We start from the raw sequence: 22,034 nt of genomic DNA on the forward strand, positions 1-22,034 counted from the left end.
CCAGACATTGACCAGCATATAAAGCCGACATCAGGTGACCAAGACCGACGCATACAAGCATGTTCGAGCCTTTATAAATAAAACGAAACGATGCATGCACTATCAGGGTAGTCTTTTTTCTTTAATGCAAGGAAAAAGGAACCAAAGGCCAGAAGCCCACAAACCGTTCCTTCCAAGAAAAAAGAAATACAAAAGAGAGCCAAATTCAAGATCCATTCGTTTGGAGATGCCTGGACACACTGCGTTTGAAAGCCTTCAGATCATATGAAGTAGGAAATACAGACAGAGGGAGACAGTCCCAGAGTTCACCTGTTGCGTAAATGAAAGACTGGGAGTAACGGTAAACTCTTGCATTACAGAGTTGGACAGAAAAGGGATGAGAGTTTGTTGCTAGACGGGTGCTACGCGCCCGTCGTAGAGGTGGAGGAATGCATGCAGACAGTTCAGAGGAACAATGACCATTGAAGTAGCGATAGAAGAGAGAAAAAGAAGCAACAGTGCGGCCAAGAGACAGAGACTGAAGAGAGCCAGTAAGAGGAGGAGAGTTAATGAAACGAAAAGCCTTTGATTCCACCCTGTTGAGAAGAGCTGTATGTGAGGAGCCTCCCCACAAATGAGAGTTGTACTCTACACAGGGGCGAATAAAACCCATGCATAAAGTCAGCAATTGTGCAGGGATAAAGAAGGTACGGAGTCGGCTTAGCACACCTAATCTCTTGGAAGCAGATTTTACAAGAGATGTAATATGATCTTTCCAAGATAAGTCCCAAGTGAATGAAACCCCAAGCATGTTCAAGGATGATGCAGGATTGAGGTGGATATTATTAAACATTAGTGGGTATTCCTGTGGAAGATTTTGTCGGGTTGATAGGTGTAGGAACTGAGTCTTTGATGCATTAGAAACAACAAGATTATTTTTACCCCAGTCAGAGATACGAGCCAAGTCAGACATTAGCTGTGCCATAGCCTCATCCCTTGTTTGCTGAAGTAACTGCTAAGATGGAACGTTGCTGGAACCGAATGGAAAGGTGAAGAGTGGAATCATCAGCATACGAGTGGATAGGGTTAGATGTACAGTTTAGGTCACTGATGAATAATAGGAAGAGAGTTGGTGATGGGGCAGAGTCCTGAGGAACACCACTGTTGATAGATCTAGGAGACGAACGATGGCCGTCTACAACAGCGGCTATAGAATGACCAGAAAGGAAGCTAGAGAAGAAGGCACAGATAGAAGAATAGAAACCGTCAGAGGGCAGTTTGGAAATTAAAGATTTATGCCAGACTCGATCAGAAGCCTTTGAGACGTCAAATGCAATGGCAAAGCTTTCGCCAGAGTCCCGAAAGGAGGATGACCAGGAGTCTGAAAGGTAGGTGAGAGGATCGCCAGTGGAGCGTCCCTGACGGAACCCATACTGACGATCAGAAAGAAGGTTGTGACAGGAAAGATTCCTTTAAATTTTCCCGTTGAGAATACTCTCGAAAACTTTTGAGACACAGGATGTTAAAGCACATGGACGATAGTTAGAGGGTTGGGAATTGTCACCCTTTTTTGGGACTGGCTGAATGAGAGCAAACTTCCAGCAAGAAGGAAAGGTACTAGTTGATAGACAAAGGCGAAAGAGTTTACCTAGGCAGGGGTTAAGCAATGAAGCACAGTTCTTGAGGACAACAGGTGGGACTCCATCAGGCCCATATGCCTTGTTTGTATTGAGGCCAGTGATGGCAGAAAATACATCTGGCAAAATTATCATTTAGAAATCAAAGGACAGTGTCAAAAATTCGTGTTGCCTGATTAAACAGTGTTCTTTGAGTAGGATAACAAAAAATGACCAGGTACTATGAATAATTTTTGTCTGTGATTTTTAAATACATTTATGTATCTCTGCTGCACCCGTGCTTGCGAAGCGAAAATTTGAGTCATGTTTTGCTCGACTTTGTGTGTGTGTGTGTGTGTGTGTGTGTGTGTGTGTGTGTGTGTGTGTGTGTGTGTGTGTGTGTGTGATGATAGTAACACTGTTTCCATCCGATTTTAACCAAGCTCTGTGGAAGGGTTAAAGGACAGTCAAGGAGTTGTCTTATGGTCATGAGAACAGGAGATCAAAGTTCATGATCACAAAGTTAGGTCAAAGTTTGAACTAGCAAGATCAACAACATTTCATTTGATTAAACGTAACTTGACGGAAGGGTTGAGTATAAGGCAAGAACGAAGGAACTATTTGGAGAACAATACGTGAAGGGACAAAAGTAGAGTGTGAAAGCAGAATATGACCCGGTCTGTGTGTAAACAAAGTAAGGAGGGGGAGGCCGTGGCTCAATCGGTAGAGAGGTGGTCTGCATTCCTTACAGACCCAGGTTCAAATCCCCGCTGGGGCAGGGAACGTTTAAGGATTTGAATTTCGTAAAAATCAGACTTTACTGATCTACCAGCCGTCAAAATGTAAAAATACCCCTGCTAATACCAATATACTAGTAGTGTATGAGACAACCCTAGCATGTATGCAATATGGACGGTGGGTGTTAGCGACGAAGTGGTGACATGTGGAGGTGTATGTTATGTAGGAGGACTACTGGGCCTTGAAAGCAGGCTGTGAAGCCTATGCCCGAAGTCGGACACACACACACACACACACACACACACACACACACACACACACACACACACACACACACAAAGAAACTGTTTTGGCCTGATTTGTACCAAACTTGCATTAAGGGTTGATGATTAGCCAGGAGGCTAACGTAGTTTATATTTTTAGAACAAATTGTCACATGTCAAGGTAACCTGGCGATGTCAACCGGACAAATTCTCAGTCCTTTTAGACCAAAGTTTATGGATGAACTGAAGGTAAGGCAAAGAGAGGGCTCGAGTTTTGAGAACGATCATACATCAGTATAGCAAAACAGTGAAGTCTGAGTTCTGATCCAGTTTGGACCAAACTTTTTGGAATAATTAAAGGTCAGGCAAGAATGAATTAATTAAATTCTGAGACCAGTCGGCTGGTAGGTACAGGTTACAGGACAGAGTTAAATGTTTGATCAAGGGTGTTGTACTCTCTGTGTGCTCCTTTTTTTGAGTCTTTAATTGGAGAGAGAGAGAGAGAGAGAGAGAGAGAGTACTCATAAGGAAAATCCAGTCATACTAACAGAAAATCATGAAAGTCTATAATAATCATCTCATTTAAATATACCGATTTATAAAATCGTTATGACCGTGGGAAGTTGAGGAAATTCCTAGAGGAATGAAATAGAACGAGGACGATGAAATGGAGAATGAAAAACATGACAGGAGGAGGACAGAGAAAACTAAAAGGGAAAAATAGGAGACAGGGAAACGTAGAGAAAGGATGAGAAATTACTGAAAGACGTCAGTAGATAAAAAAGAAGAAGAAAATTAGCTCAAACAATGGCAACAAACGAACCGAGAAGAGCTCACAGGAAGGAACAAAACGAGAAAAATGAAGGAAAGTAGTTAGTGCTGTAATGCGAGCCTGGACGTGAGGTGGCTTATTAGGCAGTAATTACAACTAGCAGCACTTATAACTGGTACAGTGGCTGGCGCGTTTTGGTATATGTGGCAGCAGTGTGTCTGTTTACATCCTAGCTTCAGGGGAATAAATGGACAGGGAATCCCATTTACTACTATTAGATCGCAATGTTTGAGATTCCCTCTTCATAAAGGCTAGGTGTTTAGTGTATGAAATGTGTATGCATAATACATCCGTAGGGAATAAATATCCACCTAATTCCAAAGAAAGGAAGTTCCTCTGACCCCTCTGATTACAGACCAATAGCTGTCACATCTTCTCTTGGTAAAATATTTGAAATTTTAATTAATAAGCACATAGTTAAACATCTACAATCCATCAACTTAATTAGTGACAGACAATATGGTTCTCCCCACGAAAGATCCACCTTTGACATACTCAATCTCCTGACTCATACCATCCATCAATCAGCTGACCCACATGAAGGAACTCATGCAGTAGCCCTTGATGTTTCTAAAGCTTTCGACAAAGTCTGGCACCGTTCCCTGCTGTCCAAACTCCCTTGCTATGGAATAACATCTTTTGTTCCTCTGCTTTCCTCATATCTCAGCGACAGAAAAATAAGAGTAAAAGAGATGATGTAGATTCCAATAACCATTCAATTAACGCCGGCGTGCCACAGGGATCATTTTTGGCTCCAACCCTGTTCCTGGTTCATATTAATGATCTCTTATCTGTCACCCACAATCCCATCCATTCATATGCAGAAGACTCAACACTTCACAGTTCACTGACACTCAAACACTCACTGACAAAGTCTAATATCTCTCTCAACTCAGTACAGACATCTCCATAATTCAAGACTTATCTACGATCAACGAATGGGGACAAAAAAAAAAAAAAAAAAAAAAAAAAACTTGTCTCCTTTAATGCTAGTAAAACCAAATATATACAGTTTACTAGTAGACAGATATTGCCAGATTAGTATAATACCTTCAATGCTACTAAAGTTCTCATCTCCAAAAGTATTGAAATTCTCAGTGTCTCACCTAACAATGCCCTCAGCTGGACCTCTCATGTTAGATCACTTACTAAAACCGCCTCAGAGAAACTTGGAATATCGTACAGAGTCCGTAACTTCTTCACTGACGAGCAGTTAGCTATAATTTATAAGAGTCATATGTGCTTTCAGCTAGAATATTGCTCACCCTTGTGGAATGGACGTGGAGAGGTTGCACTAAAACAACAAGACAAAATTCAGAACAAAGCTGTTGGAATTATTATAAACCATGGTGTTATAAATAAACTACCTTCCCTACATGTAAGAAGAAATGTTGCCTCCCTTGCATTATTTTACAGATATTTTTATGGTAAATGCTCAGATGAAGTTGTGTCCATTGTGCCACCTCTCCATGCCTTCCCTCGTGCTACACGGGCATCTGGTAGCGCTCATGACTGGAATGTCACTCAGTCATATTGCAGAACTTCTGCCTATCAGAATTCTTTTATTCCCCGAACTGCATCTCTCTGGAACTCGCTTCCCCAGAGTATTTTCCCCCCAAACTTCGACCTACAGCTGTTCAAGTCCAACTATTACAGATATTTTATGAATGGAGAACGCCAGTAATCTGGTATATGGATTATTTTTTTTTACTCATTTGTTTTTCCTTCCTCTGTTCTGTCAATATAGATAGATAGACAGATAGACAGATAGATACAGATATAGATATCTTTGGAGAAGCAGCCTATGTAGAGAGAGAGAGAGAGAGAGAGAGAGAGAGAGAGAGAGAGAGAGTTTTATTAGTCGAACATGGTAAAAAAATAATTATGTTAAATGCGTTGAACTTGGTTCAGGCAAGGAGATGCTTGGGTGCACTGATGCAAATGACCCCCGATGTCTTATATTAATCCTAGTAGGTTAAGGCATGGTGTGCACACAACAACATTAAATTGCACCCATAAAATTATCCACAAAATAACATGCATTGCGGAATCAGAATTATATAGAAGTTATCAGGCACCTAAGCAGACGTATCCAAAGGGTTCGAATGAATCCCACTTGCCGTATGAGGTTCGCTAAATAGAGGATTGTGCAAGAAAATATTTATTTCTGAACGATTATTTACTTTATTGACGTGCAGTGTTAATATGCAAAATGAAATGACAAAGATATTAACGACCATGTAATAGAAGCTCCTTTTCCTACACTTTGAAACACACTGCCTATCCAATTTCTTCTGCCTCTTACGCACCTGCCAGATGCACACACCCCGCCATGCACACCTATAATCCACCCACACTAGCTCTCTCTCTCTCTCTCTCTCTCTCTCTCTCTCTCTCTCTCTCTCTCTCTCTCTCTCTAAACAGTATATATATGTGTATAGATAGATAGATAGATAGATAGATTCCTAATGGTTTTTCTACTTTGTTCTTGGTCACTGTCCTCATTGTCCCACATTTCGGCAGTTATGTGATACTGCACTTCATTCCCTGAGCGATATAACAAGAGTTTCACGTCAATAGTCTTACACTATGGGTAGGCCTTCACCTTGCCCTACCCATATATTTTGGTAATCTTAACGCACGAAAAGGAAAGCGCTCCCCAGTGAAAGGGGGATGATTACCCCAGCTTAGTACTGGAATCCGCGGGGACTCCGGTGAGTCTCATAGAACTCCATCGCTTGCCCCTTCATCATATTATCGTAGGCTTGTGCAAAGAAAACTATGTAGAATCTGAAGGGCCCTATGGTGTGTGGGCTGGGGATTTTAATTTAATGATAAAAACACTGTGTAACGAAAAAAAATAAGCGTTTAATATTTTCATTGTTTTAAAAGACTTCACATCTTCTCTGGAGATAGTTAATTTACGACGAGACGAAAACAAAGATGAGATACTGTATCCACTTCCATTATACTTATCAATATTTCTACCAAGCTGTGTATCAGATATGGTGCATGATACTTTAATAATTTGTTTGATTAGTTCATGAAATGATTCCTACAATAAAGAATGGCCGAGTACTACCTAAACAGACTAATTATGCACAACCAATTAGTGTGAATTACGAAGTTTTAAGCTTGCTTTCGATAAACTTTTACAAGTCCGCGCTATATTGGTTTGGCTTGGCAATGTATTTTTCTGGTGTATATTGGTGTGATTTGAATAATTTACCTTTATTTTCAGTGCTCGTGATTGGTTTTCAAATAACCTCCCCCTCCCACGTGTCTTGGGGGACTGGTGGGATTTCGGTGTTCCAGGTGGGAAAAATGGCAAAAACAAGCATTTGGGCCACAATGTAATCAAAGTCGGTATGATCAGCCAAGGCGTATTCATTACTCACCGCATGAACCTCTTTGAAGCTATGTCTGACACCGAATTTTTTCTATGGTACAGGTTCTCCAAAGCCGGTATGCATACGTACAGAGTATTTAAGAACAAATGCCAGTCTTTAATAATAAATGTGGTAAGAGTTGCTAACATTAAGAGAATAAATTGTATACCAATTTTAGAAACTGTCATATTCTTTCTTTTTATCTGAAGATTTCAAATTATAAAATTAATCACTGTTACCAACTGTCTGCCACGCCTACCCACACGAAGGGGTGAGTTCTCAGGCTTTCAGGACTACTGCTTACTTAGAAGGTGTGAGCTTCCACTTCTAGCTGGGTGCGGGAAGGGTAGCCCTTGCCCTCAGTTTTAAGACTAAGGGCGTCATTCATGAGAGCCAACAGGTTTATAACAGAGAGAGGGACGTTGCTACATACAGTCGGCCTATTAATTTATGACACAATACCACAGACTGAATTATGCATCTCAACATCGTCATTCAGTTAAAGAACGTATTACTTTCCCTCCTTCAGTCAAGGATGACCTTTTAATTTTAGTCTTTTTCTTCTTTTTCATATTGAAGTGTATTATTATGGTCTTCATTACCCACTTCATTACCACAAGGATCTGTCTGAAAAAATAGTCCATCACAATGTCTTCAAAATGTTAAGTATATACTTGGATTCATAACACATTAACCGGCTGTCAAAGCCTACATCAAACGTTTTATCATCACTGACGTCTTATTCCATTCATTGTTGTCTAGCGTCCTTGAAAATAAGTAGATTTAGTCATTTTCTGAGGAAAAAAAAAAACTCCTAGGTACGTACCTATGAACTTTCTATGAGCCGATAGGTGGTAGGCGGTACGCTTAGTACCCTACCAGGAAAATCACCCACACAGGAACCCCGGGCACGAATGGGTTAATGTATACTCCACCCGTCCACTCTCCTACATGTCGCCCAAATATCTCTCTCTGTCGTCCCTAAGATTTACGCATTTACTCTCTCACTCTACCCCCTTCCTTCCTTTCTCATTGCACTTCTCCTCCGTCCTCTCTCACCCTATCTCTCCCCTCTTGTCTCTCATTTAACTCTCTCTCTCCTCTCTCTTCCCCTTCCTCTGCTTTCTCGCTGTTTCTCCTCCTGTTCTCCTTCACCATAACCCTCCCTTTCCCTCCACATGTCACTCTATCCTTCCCTTCTTAATCCCCTTCCCCACCTCTTCAGATTACTAAGTAGCCTCCCATCCCCTTCCTCTCTCCAGACTCCTACCAACCGCCAATCCAGTTATTATTTCTCGTCCCTCCCTCCCTCCACCCAATTAAGGTCTAAGGGACAAGACTAGCACAGCTGCTTTTCCTCTGTCTCTCCTTCCCTCCTTCCAGCCCAAGGTATCATTCCATACTCCAGATCCTAGTGTGCGCTAAGCCATATTCCAATCCACGCTAATATTTCATGATATCCTAACCATACATTTTTTTCCCCATTTTCTAGGCCAAGCCTTTGTTCTCGTGCTGTCCAATCTGACCTACATCCTCTGATTTTCTTCTTTAGGTTACTTCAACAGCTTTGCCAGGAAAATCCTCCCGTCTGTTGTCTGTCCAAACCCCTGTTTACAATGCTCATCTCAATTTTACCCCGCAGACGAATTTTTTCCTGGTCACATTCTCCTATGCATTACAGTACTGCTCTTGTCCATCTCAAGCCCTTCCTCCATTTACCATTATCCCCAGTTACTAAGAATTTATCCCTCACCACTTCCCAACGCAGTACAGGGGGGTATTTCCTTTCAGCCTCCTCAGTCTCTTCATGCACAACTAGCTTCGCTCTTATGTTTTCCCAATATACCTACCCCTCTCTTCCATCAAAAACTCTCTTACATTCATTTCTTCACATTTTATTCTTTAATAGAAGCATTTTCTTTATTTCCACCACTTTTTACCTCTTAATCACACTTCCCTCCCCCAAGTTTCTTTCTTTTACCTCTCCTATCGAGCATTTTATTTTTCTTTACTTCTTCACCCCTCCCTGTTCCCCTATTCCTTCATCTCTCGACCTGTCAGACAGGTTATGCGCGGTCAGACGCGTGATCATGGGCCAACCTCACCTGACTTAGGCGGCATAACTTTTGGCCGAGGGGGAAAAAGGAGATGGACGTAAGGAACTGATACGGGAGGAAAGAGACAGAAAGGAGGGAAAATATAACCAAGCCTCAAGAGTGAGGGAGGAAAGGGGAATCTGACAACAGCAACATGAAAAAGTAAGTGTAATGAAGAAAGAAGTAGAGTGAGGGAAAACAACCCAGGATAGGGAGAGGGAGGTGATGGTGAAAGTATGAGCAGTGTGCGACCGAGGCTGACGAGGGATAAGGTTGAAAGAGGGGATCTCACGGTCTCAGTTCCACATCAGTCTTGAGGGGAAATGTTACCATGGAAGCAAATACAAAGCAAGGGAAGTGGGAGCGGTGTCCAGGTGTGGTGGAGTTGTATACGGTGATGAATATGTGATGTAGGTATCGGTTCTGTATGTGTGGTGTAGGTATCGGTGGTGTAGGTGATGGTGTAGGTCAGTGTCTCTCAAACTTTTTCACGTCATTCCCAACTTGTGGGGATCTTAACATCCTCGTTGCCGCCATTCAGTTTTCTCACAAGTCCATCACAAATAATGATGAAACAACTGTTCTGGTGCTCTAAATTTCTTTTAATGCTTACAACCATAAATCAGAATGCATATTTTTTTACATATCAACGGATGGATGTCGCTGTTTGCTTTCAGTCAGTCGACTGATTCGAGATTGAGTCACTGATAACGTACATCTTATATCTGGATCCTAATCCAACCGGTTTCGGCTTGGATTAGGACCCAGGGTGAAGAAACCAGATCATATAAATATGTTGTGGAAAATGGCAAGAGGACTCTAAGTGCGATTTCACTAACTTTTGGATATGACTGATACATGGAACACCAGAACACAGTCAGATTTTTTTCATAAAAGTCTCTGGCAGAACAACCATTCTTGAGGTCAAGAAATTCGTCCTGAACATCATCGGGAATGGCAACAATACCAAGAGTGTCAGAGGAAGGATTCCTCACCAATTTCCCTTCTTCCTCCTTGAATTCTGGGAAGTATCTTTTGAGCTCACTTTTCAAGGATTTCAAGTGCTGAATTATTTAACTCTTGGGTGGTGGATCAAGTAGGTGATCCCCTTTAATTTCATCAAGAAGAGTTGAAAGATTCGTAAACAAGGCAACATTTTCTGCACTCATTTTCTTTTGCCAGTTCTGGAGTTTAGCAAAAAATGCACGCATACCGTCCACGAAGTGAAATACATGTCTTTCCTTGCCTTGTAGCTGAGATTCAGCCTGTTTAGCTGCTCAAAAATGTCTGCCAGGTATGCAAGACGTGACTCCCACAACTCCTGTTTGAAGAGACTTAACAGATCATCCTTCACTTTCATTTCCAAGAAAAGTTGAAGTTCTTTCCGATGCTCAAATATTCCGTTCACAACAATGCCCTTCGAGAGCCATCGCGTTTTCGAGTAAAGGAGGAGGGATTCATGCTCCGAAATCTGTCTTCAAAGAGTTTCTGGAAGGCGAGATTTCAAATATCCTGTTATCAGAAACTTGACACATTATATTACTGTCTCCAAGATTTTGCAAAGGGCATCAGGGTAGGTTTTTGACGCCAGTGCAAAACGATGGATCGGACGGTGAATCACTTTCGCATTCGGAGCTACTTGCATGACATGTTTCTGTAGCCCCGATTTTTATCCCAGCGTCATCAAAGCCCCATCAGTACAGACTCCACAACAGTCTTCCCCGGCCATCCCGTTAGCTGTGAAGAAAGAAATCAACTTTTCCGTCACAACTAAAGCTTTTGTGGTAGTTTCAAGCTGTGTACAGAACAGATATTCATCTCTGATGTCATGCATGAATACATACCTAACAAACACGAGTAGCTGTGCACAAGAACTCAAATCTGCTGACTTGTCCAACTGTACTGTGAACATACCACTTGGAGACAGAGGAAACTGGATCACTTGTTCTTTGATATCAGCTGATATGTCACTAAATCTCCATTTCATTGTGTCGTTTGAGAAGCAGATCTGCTTAATCTTATGTGCACTTGACTCTCCAAGAACATGCTTGACCATCTTTACAGCACACAACTTGGTTACAGTTTCATCAATCGTGTTGGCCTTTTTCTCCCTTGCTGTTTCAAGAGAAACCTTATATGATGCCTCTACTAACCCTAAGTTCTGTTGCTGGTAAACAACACTTCCATCCAGTCTCTGCTTTCCCAAACTCTGTCCACAGCAATTGAAGAAATTGGGGTCTTTCTCCTCATACTAAGGGTGGATTGTCGTTAGATGATACTTCATCTTACTAAGCCTCATAGAATCATTCCACAGCCCTCTGAAGCAGACACAATATGGAGAGAGAGAGAGAGAGAGAGAGAGAGAGAGAGAGAGAGAGGGGGGGAAGGAGAATGCAGGGATGGAGAGGGGGGGATTATTAAAAGTACTCAAGCAAAAGAAGAGAGATTCTAGGAAGAGGGATGAACAGAGAACTTGAAGTTAATGGTACGCTGAATACAGGAGCTGCATTCATTCGCAGGATCACACATAACCCCAGAGGAATCAAAAGACCGTGTTAGCATTCTTGTTATAAGTTTTCTGTGAGGGTTTGGCATCAGAATGCAACTGATGGTTGATGAATAAACCAGCCTCAGGTGCTGCTTGCCAGGATAATGTGAGGTGTGGCTTGGATGACCTTTCATGACAGTGATGGTCGTAATGTCAACATAAGCTTTTCGTGGAGAGCCACGTCGGTCAATATCATGAAGGAACATTTCACTGAGGACATGTCTGTACCTGTGTTCAGGGATCACAAGTGAAATTATGGTTCTCTCGCAGCAGTTAAAGCAAAACCTGTACACGATATGACATTCCAGCGTCATTTTCTTATTCTTCCTAAAATAAGGCAAATGCGAATAGCAGTACTGCCAAAGAGGTACAGTTGCCAAAAAAATTGTTTGTTAATAGAATTGTATCTTCAGGGCTGTAGAGAATGTTCTCATTTTTGTTTTCCCTTAGAGAGACACTGTTAAATGTTAACTTTCTTGTCCAAGAATTAATGCCTATGTTTAGCATGTTTCTCGCCTTCAAAGACGCACTTTCGTCGTCCATGCTGGAGGTCAGTATTCAAAGCGCTGCCTGAACTATTTGGTTTCAAACCTGAAGTACAATGTGACTTTGACAAGCTGAAAAATTTCAGCCTATCGTACTTACCCCTAATTTTAGTACTGTATTTGTGACATGTTTGCTGTCAATTTATGTCCCCTTTAACACAAATCGTTGGTAACCCACGTAGCAACAGGAAAGTCAACCAGATCAAGTCGGCAAAATATACCGTAGCTGGCGCTGACCATCATCTTATGGTTTGTTACCACAATTACAATCATTTCACTCACCTGCTGCCTGTGCACAGGTGTTCGTGAATATATATAAAACAAGAAGGAACACTCAGAGAGTGCGACAGTCCTTCCATGTAACTGGCCTAAGGGTCAAATGTTTGATTTGCCCTATGACCTTCATTTTCGATAAAATATTTCCATGATCAAATCACTTAATTCTTGCCACACCCTTACTTCTCAACCAATTTGGTTCAAAGCATATGAAAGTTGACTGAAATGAGTTCACCAAGTGCCCTAAGACATTTCCCTGTGATCTTTGACCTTTGACTGATTATTCGTAAAATCGAATCTCATTCGTGTTTTAACGTGACCCTTTCACAAAGCTACAGGTAAATCTACGTTAGATAAAAAGTATTTAACTTGACCTTGTCATGTCAATTTCCCCTTTGACCTATCACTCCGGAAAACAAGAGATGAACCTCTTGGGCAATCCTCAACTCATCCACAAAATTTGAACTAAATCAGGCAATGTTTTAGTTTTTTTTTTTTTCACACACACTCACTGGCTGAAATCTGACCTTGCCCTGTGACCTTGAGCTTTGATTGATTGTTATAAAAAATGAAACACTCCAGTCTTCCTTGATATTCAACACTTCCACTAAGTTAGATTTGAGTCAGATAAGTAACTAGGTATCTAGGTAGGTAGGTGCCACCAGTGTCAATAAAGTGGATATTGTAGAGAATCGTTGCCACCAGTGTCGGGTATCGTAGAATATTGTACTGTGGATTACTGGTGCTGCCAAATGTAAATAATAGTCGTAGCTTAGGAGGCTGGGATTTTAGCTGTAGATTGGAGAGGCACCTATGTCACCAGTATAGATTAATGTGGACTGCTACCAATGTGAAGAGTCACGAGGTGTTGGATAGCGTAAATACTGGGTATTTCTGGGTTTCATATCTCTAGTCACGAGGTAGGTCATTCTCTGTCTCACCCCCCCCCCCCACCTGTCTATAGTGTATAGTAAGTGAGGGTGAGGTAGAGATACTCTGGAGTTAAGGAGTATTACTGTGACAGTTATCTTGTTCACTGTCTACTACAGCACCTGTGTGACGGACAGAGTGATTGTCAGAGAGACTGCTAATCTCTTAATAGCTGTCAGCCTCCTACTCTAACGCCTATCTCCTGCACCCCTCAATCTCCTTTTGACTCCTACATGCGATTTTCGGGTATATATTACAGCCTGGTTTCCAGCTGGCTGTCATGTGTGTGTGTATAGTGTCTAGCATGCTTCCATCACGTGGCTAACTGGCTTCCTTGACCTACACCATGTGTTTGACATTCTTGGTAGTCTCAGTTAGAGAATGTTTGTGTTTCACTTCCTGATGCACTAGACATATTGTGCTAGTGTTACATACTGTGTTACATACCGTGCTATGAATGCCTATACAGTATATCGCTCAGTCATGCCAAACTGTCGTACCTACCATCTATCTTTGTATTACAAACTACACATTGTACAAGAATCTTACAAGGCTATTTGTCTACTTATCAAACAGTTAAGTTAAATATTAATGTAACTACACGGTATTCATAATACCATTGTAAAACTGAATGTAGTAACCTAATTGCACAATATAATAGAGATGTATATCTTTATATAATTATACGCTAGCAATGCAATACCAATGCAATGGCAGGTATACAGCAGTCACTCGTATCAAGAATCGGCCATCCATAATATACTTGCTATCTATTTATATGAGACATAGTAATATGGTTACATATTATAAAATGGGTACACGTATACTTGTTTCATTCTGTTGCAGTTTATATTTAAATTAATACTATACCATAATTATGTAACCCCGTATTTTTGTTATTGTATTTATAAAATACATGCAATATTTACAGTATTTATACAGTTGATCTCACTTATAACTCATATCATTTGACTATTGTTTCCAAGTTTTCAATCCTAGCTGGCATTCTGCACATATTCAGTATTAGTATAGCAAATATGATGGAGAAAATTATAAGGATGTCTGGAGCTGGGCTATAAAAACATAATTCTATGGCTGAATTGTTCGATTCATCAGTTGCATGGTTTCAAATTTATTTGAAGTTAACTTAATATGTGTACTCATATTTAAATTTATCTTAGGTAATGGTTAGAAGAACTTATGAGTGTGGTTTAGAACAGCATAATGGTTTCTAGTAGGGAAGGTGGACAATAAAGGGGTTAGTACTGCACAATAATCCAGTGATATGTATAAAGCAAATGGAGATGTATGGGTTGGAGGTGTGTCTGGGCAAGTTACGAAAACTGATATATATTGATCGAAATAGAAAAACGATGAATGTCCAATGCGTTGATGATGGATGAGTTTATCTGGTGCAAACATGAAGTTGCAATGATGATGTATGTTGTGATTCTTTATGATTGTCATTTCACAAGGGACTGTCTTAGCTGGCTGAAACTTGAAGATATACGCAGGACAAATGTGAAATGCAGGCAATGATGTGCAACATTTATGTTCTATTGTTGTTTCCGTTTCACTAGTAAAGGTGACAGTGTCCTGGTGACAGTGTCCTGGTGACAGTGTCCTGGTGACAGTGTCCCGTTTCTTGGAGACCATGATGAATTATGTTTTGGTGTTGATGGTGACTAATGAGTCATCATTTCTTAAAGAAAAAGGACATATTTGATAGACCGTGAAAAAATCATCTGTTATGAATGGTAAATGAACAACTATTGATGTTGGTGTGAGTGTTGCTTCTAAGTATGGACAATATAACATCAGATTCCTTTCCTCATACAAAGGCTTCAAACCATGCTTATTAACGCCTTGATTGATTATTTTATGTAGATTGTGAATGGAAAGTAAATTAATGGTGATCCTACCATTACCAGCATTAGCAGTGCCTTTCATGAAAGCTTGATAATGATCTCTAATGTTGTCTAAGGAGGTATTATTATGTCAATATTTCCATATGACCACCAAGAAATATTGGAAAAGTGTCGTATTCCCTTCCACTGCATTTACTTTCTCCACAATTTCTTGAGAAAATTTCTCTGGCTTTCGTAGATTCTTCACAATTGTCATCATTACAGTGTTCAGGGCATCAGCTAGCTGATGCTGATCTGAGAGAATTTGTGCATCCTTGTTAAATTTATTTATTTATTTCTCCAAGATTACTTTCTGTAGCCAATCCAAAAATGTTACCTAGAATTGCTCCACTTACATCGAACAAACCACATTTTTCACGTGTATTTGTGTTGTTGTTTGTTTCCCCAGTTGAGTCAGTCCAATGTAATGGGATGTCCTGGATGATGGTGAGCATAATGATCTTAACCTCTTCTAGCTTCCAGTATGCTAACTTAATGATTTCAGCCACTTCTTGCGTTGAGTGAGCATACAAAGAAGAGCCACTAAATACTGTTTCTAGAGTTCTAAGTAGTCTTGCTATATTCTGCAACATGACTGGTAGGTTATACAGTACGTTCAAACGAATTTCATTACCCATTGTGTATTGTGCAATAGCTGTAGAGGTGATTGATGCGATAAGGCAACCTTGTCTGACTAAATGTTGAGGTTATAAGTGAGGAGCTCCTCGTGCTATCAGCATAAAAAGTGGAATCCATGGAATAATTCCTCTCATCTTTTCCAGCCGAGAGAATAACTTTATTAGATAGCTAATCCAATGATGTTAGCAACTGATGCTAGGGATGATGATACTGTTGATGAATTCTTCAGGTATCTTGACTTTAAGGTGGGCTGCTTGCACTGTAAAGACCCGTGAGGCATTGGATTGCGAGGAGATTGTGTATTTTTGGGTTTTATCTCTCTAGTCTGGAGGTAGATCTTTCTCTGTCTCACTCACCCTCTGTCTATATTCTATCGTAAGTGAAGGTGAGGTAGAGACAATCTCGGGTTAAGGGGTTTTATTGTGACACAGCTATTTTGTTCACTGCCTACCCCTGCACTTGTGTCATGGACAAAGTGACATGACCCACTGATTGTCAGAATGACAGCTAATCTCTTAATAGCTGCCAACCTCCTACTCTAATGTCTATATCCTACTCTGCCCAATCTCCTTCTGACTCTTACACCTGATTTCTGGGTATATATGACTCCCTGGTTTGCCGCTGGCTGACAAGTGTGTGTGTATGTGTGAGGTATATTGTCTAACACGCTTCCGTCATGTGGCCAACTGGCTTCCTTGGGTTACACCATGTGTTTGACATTTTTGGTAGTCTGGGCTAGGGGATGTTAGTGTTTCTCTTCCTGGTGCGTTAGGCATATTGTGCTCTTGCTGCATTTTGTGCCATGATTATATTAATGCCTATATAGCCTCCGCTTTTGAACTTTCCATGAGCCGTTGTCCTTTAACAAAGTGTTCACAAATCCATTTCCTCTTATTCTTGTCGTGTTCTCAATCGTTCCACTGAGTTTAGTTTGAATTAGAAAAAAAAAATGGTACGCGAAGATGGCCAGCTCTAAGTGGACCAAGCTTTGTCAGCAACCATAAGAGAGATCCGACACTAAAAGTCATTTCTGTAATGAGGCACTTCACTGCAACATTCCACCCATAAATTATGGCCGTGACTTAATATTCTTAGGAGCCTTAGCATTTCACGTGGGCAAGGTCGTAATTTTAGAACTTTTCATATTTTCTGCACTTGATGACCAGTGACCCCTGTCCTAGCAGATATAGGTAATGCAAGTATGAGCACACTTGCGGTATTCATTAACATGTATAAGCATGCAAAGGTTCATTCGATTCCATCCACCGACTGTGGAGCTAGGGAACTTTAAATTCGTGGAATGGCCCACCAGAGGCATAACTTCTAGGTGGTGCTACCAGCAACTGGAAGTGAGTTTCGTCACCACATGTCATTTTTGTATGAAAGTGTTCCAGTGCAACATCCCATCCAAGAATCTTGGCCCTGGCTTAACGATCTTCAGAGCTTTGGCATTTCACACAAGCATGGTAGTGATTTTTTAGGTATTTTTACTGTTTTCGTTCTGTACAACAGTAGACGCCTGAGATGACCAATGTAACACATAGTTGTACAAAGAAAGTTGAAGTATTAGTCAATGTCTACAAGTTTGCAAACTTTCATTCATTTTCACTGAGCCGCTGGGGAACTAGAGGGGCAATTTTGAAAACTGATACTTGTTGCTAGGAACACTGAGGCCAATCTTCACAGGGTTAGCACTCGAAAACTAAAGGAGAGAAGGGAAAAATGGATGACACACTTCCAATAGGTAATGACCTCAAGACGACGCCTAAAGAAGTCAGAGCATCCTACGTCCATTAGTAATGCTTCTACAGCTCAAAACGTGAAAAGTATGAAAAAAGAGGGTTTTTGGCCGTTGCCAGGCAACAAATAGTTGCTGCACAACCAAAACCTTGCAGACACAGCTGGTTCATTGGCTGGTCATTGTATCCAGGTTTGGTCGAATCAGGTAATTCTGAAGAGTAGAAGTGCCTGCCGCAATTAAACAAGGAAGAGAGGAAGAATACAAGAAAGAAAGAAAACATGACTAACAATAATATCAGCATGCAGCTGGCCAACAGCTTAACTTGACCTTGCCTGTTGGCTTTTGACCTTTGACTTCATGTTCTCAAGAACAAAAGGTTTACTCCATGAATGGTCTTAAACCCTGCCACCAAATTTTGTCAGAATCAAATCAAAACTATTTCGCTAACACCCACACACGGGTCGAACCGTGGCCTTGCCCTGTGACCTTGACCAGTCGTTATTTTCAAAACAGAATCTCTTTATATTTGCCTCACCTTCAGTCTTTTATCTAAATGTGGTGTTAAAAGGATAAATACTCTTTCGGCTGATCTGGCTAGGTCAATGTTTAACTTAGGCTTGTGACCGTGACCTATGACCTGTGTTGTAAAATATGTTTTTCTCATTAGCCAGCTCTCAACCCTTCACCAACTCCGGCTGAAATCGCGTATAGACTCTTGGGCTACTTTGTACACACACACACACACACACACACACACACACTATACGACGATCAAAACATAACACCTTCTCTCGTTCCGCGAGCGCGGGGGGGGGGGGGAATCATTGCTTTAGTAATGACAAGGGCCTAATAAGTTTTCGTTACAGTTGGTCAGAACGGTAAAAGAGTGTTCTCTCTCTCTCTCTCTCTCTCTCTCTCTCTCTCTCATTTATCTTCGTTTTTATCCTATCGTCATAGAAAAATAATCATGGGAAAGAGATCTTCAGGTGAATTAATATTCATCTGTTCTTTTACTGCGGCCTCTCCAAAGTATTTTATAGAAATTACAGAAGTGATTTGGAAATAATAATTTTCTTTGTACATTTTTCTACAGTAATTCAAGTACACACAAATATAAAAGCGTTTCCTGAATGTAACACTTTCAGAACGAAAAATATTCGGTCAGATGATTGATTAAGAGCCAGTAAAGTGTTAGAGAAGGTTTAGCTTAACAGAACTTGCAAGAAAACTGTGAGATGATCGATCTCTCAGCAACAAAAGATATTCCTTCAAACACATGAAAAGGGAAGGGGAACAGAAAAGAAAGACACAATTAGATGATAAAACAGAGTGACAAAGAAGACCTTTAAAACACTAATACATGTAGAAAAAGGAGATATGTTAGGGAGGAATTTGGAGGGACGAAGTAGAAAAGGACAGGTAGAAATGTAGCCAACTGGAAAGTGAGGCAGATAAGGTGGCCTTTATACGAAAACAAACATAAAGATGGAACTGAAGTAGATAGGTGAATTGTACAAAAAAGAAAGGGGGGGGGGGGTAATGGAAGTGAGTCTGGATAAGCAGATGTTGCCTGGGAGAAATACTGACACTTGGAAAAGCAAGAGGAGTTGAGGATCCCGGACTCTTTGACTGGAGAAGCGAGAACGTGGTTAAACTAACTGAACGACGTGAAAGACTTTGAACGCGACGTGAGCCAAGTGAAGGGAATTTAATGACCTCGTATACAAGACTATGACGGGGAGGAATGAGTGTAAACTAAGCCCAAGAGGAAAGTAACATTCGAACCAGGACAGAGAGAGAGCTCTGTAATTTGGTTAATTTCAGTGACAACTTAGCCACCACTTCACAACGCCTCTTTCACTCTAGTCTACGACCCACAGCTACATGAGTTTTACTTGTCTGTGTTAGTGTATGTGTGTGTGTGTGGTGTGTGTATGAGGGGGTTGTGTATGTGTGTGTGTGTGGGTAGGTGGGTGGCTGTGTGTGTGTGTGTGTGTGTGTGTGTGTGTGTGTGTGTGTGTGTGTGTGTGTGTGTGTGTGTGTGTGTGTGTGTGTGTGGGTGGGTTTTGTGTGTGTGTGTGTGTGTGTGTGTGTGTGTGTGTGTGGGTAGGTGGGTGGCTGTGTGTGTGTAATTCACCGGGTCGGTCAGGATCACTGGATGGTCGTGATCGTCAGCTTTTACCCTCCCGGAAGGGAGCTGAGAGCTCATATAGTCCGATCTAAGGGCAAGGCTGTGACCTTCACACACGCACACACCCGTCCCTTTGCCCAAGGGGGACAGTAACCACCCACTTCGTCAGTGAAACTCTTCGCAACCTGGGCGAGGCGCGAACTCCCGTCCACCTGTTGGCAAGCGAGAGCGTTACCACTGCACCAGCGAGCGGTGTGTGTGTGTGTGTGTGTGTGTGTGTGTGTGTGTGTGTGTGTGTGTGTGTGTGTGTGTGTGTGTGTGTGTGTGTGTGTGTGTGTGTGTGTGTGTGTGTGTGTGTGCGGTGATGCTTGTGTATGTCTGGGCCCTGGGGGGTGCTTGTGTGTGTGGGGGGTGGATGCTTTGTGTGTGTGTGTGTGTGTGTGTGTGTGTGTGTGTGTGTGTGTGTGTGTGTGTGTGTGTGTGTGTGTGTGTGTGTGTGTGTGTGTGTGTGTGTGTGTGTTAGAAACATGTAAATTTTGTTTGCGAAAGGCTGGTGACTGGGTGAGTACTCGTAGATTACTTGGGTCATGGATGGGGATGGGAAGGTGAATGAAGTGGATTGTATAGGGTAGCGGCTCGATTTCCTTAGGGTGGCTGTTTCTCTTTTCTTTTTTTTTTTTTTTTTCTTTTTTATGTATCTGACTATGGGCATAGGCTTGAACTTTCCCGGAGGCTTGACAAAATGAGGTAGGTAGGATGACTGAACCAGGTGTATGGAATGGATGGGGTTGGTACGTCTGGTGTACTGGCAGGGAAGGTGGGTGCGTGGGGTGAGTGGGTAAATGGAAGTGGTTGGTCAGTGGGTAGGTGAGTGGATGAGAGGTTGAGTAGGGTGGGTCTGCTGGCTAATGAGTGGGCGGACAGGGTGGCTGGGGGGAGGGGGCGAGGGTGAGGTGGCCATGAGGGTCGATTGGGTGAGAGAGGTTTTGGGTGGGTGGGGTGAGTGGGTTGGAAAGAGGGGTGAGTGGGTTATGGGGGTGCATAGGGTGAATAGGATGGTGGGTGGGCGGTGTATGGGATGGGTGAGTGGGTAGAGAGGATGGGTAGGGTCAGTTGGGTATTGGGTGGTGGGATGAGTGGGTATGGAGAGGGCTAAGTTGGCAATGAGGGTGGGTATGTGGATGGGTGCGTGGCGAGGTTGATTGGATAGGCTGGCCTGTGGGTGGTGCGTCTGTGAGTGGGAAAGTTGGAGAGGTGGGGTGGGGTGGGGTGGGTTTAGTGTTTGCGTGGGTGCACGCGCAGGGTGGGAGGTCAGCCAGGATGGGTAGCGAAGTGGGTAGTAAGAAAATAGGCCAGTGGGATGGGGAGAACCAGGGTGGGAGTGGCTATATATGGGAAATAGGGCTATGGGGTGTATGCCTCTGGTGAAACCGGCTCAAAAAGATACACACTGTATGTCCAATAGGTCATGTGAGAAAAAAGGTCCGTTTGCAGATTTGCCGTTGCTACATAAGAGGACAGACCCATATGGGAAAATAAGTCTATGAGCTAAATAGGTCCATGAGATATTTAATCCACCAGGGAAACCAAGTTCATGGTGAAATATATCCAACTGGGAAAAAGGTTCATTTAAGGTAATGAGGTTAACAGAAAATAGGTCCATGGAAGAAGTTTGGCACATAGGGAAGACAGACCCTGGTGCAAATAAGCTCATGGGATAATTAAGTCCTTCAATAAAACAGATCCATGGGAAAAGTGGATCGTATAAGGTGACTAAAAGGGTTGGTGGTCGGTTAGTGCCACACCCCGTAAAAAGAACTAACTAAACAAGCGAACAAGGCGCCTCGGACCAGGACCGATCATACGTCGACGACCAAGGAACGGACAAAGGACTTTCCAGGGACGGATTAAGAGTGCATGGGGCCCCTGGCTAAACTTCAGGTGGGGGCCCTTCCATCAAGTACTTTTTGAGTCATGTTGGTAACAAACAATTTTACAAAGTAAAAAACAAAAACAAAGAAATAAAACATTTGACAAATTTGACAGCACACATCCGAAAGGGCTTGCTTAATACTACAAATTTTCGTTGGTCCCACGTCTCTATCATTATTAGAAAGGAAATTATGGCCAAAAATGTGTTTTGACCTTTTCGTTTCTGTGACCTTGACCCGATCTTCACAAAAATCAAATCACCTCTTCCTTGGACAATATCAAAGCCTACCGCAACATTTCATTGAAATCCGTCAAGTATTTTTGAGTACGAAATTGTGGGGTATGACCTTTTCGCGTCCACGACCTTGACCTTTGACCCGATCTTCACCAAAATCTAATAATTTGTTCAGTAGGCCATGTCCAGTCTATATGCAAAATTTCGTAAGAATCGGCCCACGCGTTTTTGAGTAAT

Source organism: Coenobita brevimanus, chromosome 6 (genome assembly GCF_032717465.1).
Source record: "Coenobita brevimanus isolate Jiangsu-jjx chromosome 6, ASM3271746v2, whole genome shotgun sequence".
Classification (NCBI taxonomy): Eukaryota; Metazoa; Arthropoda; class Malacostraca; order Decapoda; family Coenobitidae; genus Coenobita; species Coenobita brevimanus.